The sequence below is a fragment of the Dermacentor variabilis genome, chromosome 10 (assembly GCF_050947875.1).
Source record: "Dermacentor variabilis isolate Ectoservices chromosome 10, ASM5094787v1, whole genome shotgun sequence".
Lineage (NCBI taxonomy): Eukaryota > Metazoa > Arthropoda > Arachnida > Ixodida > Ixodidae > Dermacentor > Dermacentor variabilis.
The window spans coordinates 40448998-40450755 of record NC_134577.1 but is presented as its reverse complement, the minus strand read 5'-3'; positions in this window follow the sequence as shown (position 1 = coordinate 40450755).

Sequence of the window (1758 nt, the reverse complement as noted above, 5' to 3'; positions counted from 1 at the left end):
CCTCACACGCAAAGCAAACGGCTTCCTCACTGCAGGTCGGTTATGGAAGGGCGTAGCAGCGGTGATATCACTTATGGTTGAACAACAAGGATGTTCAATGTTCACTTGTACTCTCAGAAAATGTGTAAAACTGCTATATGACCGCTGCAGATGAAGTGACCACTGATTTGACTCGACTTAGAGGCTCTGGATTGGACTTGTCCTGAAAGCACCGGTCGCGAGACGGATACCCAGATGGTGGACGGGGTCTACGATTTTTAATGCACTTGGTGTAGCAGAATTATAAATTATTGCTCCGTAATCAAGGCGGGAGCGGACAAGACTGTTATATAAGCTCAGAAGGTACTTTCGATCACTACCCCAAGTAGAGTGTGACAGAAGATGGACAAGGTGTAGGGTAGCAAACTGGACTCAGTCTGGTTAACCTCCCTGCCTTTCCGTCTTCCCTTCTCTCTCTCTATGGACAAGGTTCATTGTTTTCAGACATTTTATTTTCAGATTTTGAATATGGGGAATAAACGCGAGCTTTGAATCTAAAGTGATCCCTAGGAATTTATGTTGGCTTTTCACCGAGAGTTGGTTTCCCCTGATCGTAATACTAGGCAGTGGTGCTACCCCTCTCTTGTTTGAGAAGAGTACGCAGGTACTTTTGGGGGGGGGGGGGGGTTTATTTTGAAGCCGTTCTCATCCGCCCATTTAGACAATTTGTTTATCGCAAGCTGCACTTGTCGTTTGCAGATAGCAATATTGCATTATTTGAAACTTACTTCTACATCATCAACATAAACGGAATAAAACATTGCGCATGGAACGACTGCATGCAGGCTGTTCATTTTTACAATAAACAGTGTGCAACTAAGTACGCCCCCTTGCGGAACACCTGTTTCTTGGGTGAATGATTTAGATAAAACATTTCCAACTTTTACGCGAAAAATACGGTTAGACAGATAGCTTTCAATTGTGTTTATCATGTTCCCACCGACGCCCATCGCGGAAAGATCGCGGAGGATCCCAAATCGCCATGTCGTGTCCTAAACTTTCTCTAAGTCTAGTAATACAGAAAATAAAAATTGCTCATGAATGAACGCATATCTAATGTTTGCCTCAATGCGGACAAGGTGTTCTACTTGTCGACTTTACTTCTCGTAAACCTCATTGAAGGGGGTCTAGTTTGTCGTTACTTTCTAGGAAGGCTAATTAAGTGCAGGTTTACCATTTTTTCAAAAACTTTGCACAGACAGCTCGTTAGCGCTATTGGCCTGTAGCTGCTGGCTAAGGCCGGGTTGGAAAGAAAACACAAGCGCGTGGCTCGCGCTCCACGCAGCGTCAGGTACAGGAAGCGGCGACAACCCAGCGCATGCGTGAAACCTCACATGACACACGTCATCGGCTTCCGCACCACCCCTTCGCTCCGCCAGCGCGGCGTTCGCCCTCACCTCTCGAGCTGCGGTTGCGATGAGCCTGATTTGAAGGATAAACGTTGCGCTTGACTTGCCAGCCGTCTGGACGGTAAGAGCGTGAAAATAATCGAGCTTTCAGAACAGTCTTGGCCACACGAAGCGCTGGTTTTCTGCAGGAAGCTTCGCGATCGGGCGTTATCACGCGACAGACGGAAACACGCGTTCGTTTCGTGGATGGAGCATGGCGTATGACTCAACGAAACCAGTCGCACTGCACTTTCCTTTCGGCACTGCTGTGCACGGCATGTTTCAGTGATGTCTGGCTGCGTCGCACTCAGTCTGTCGAGTTGGTCGAAGC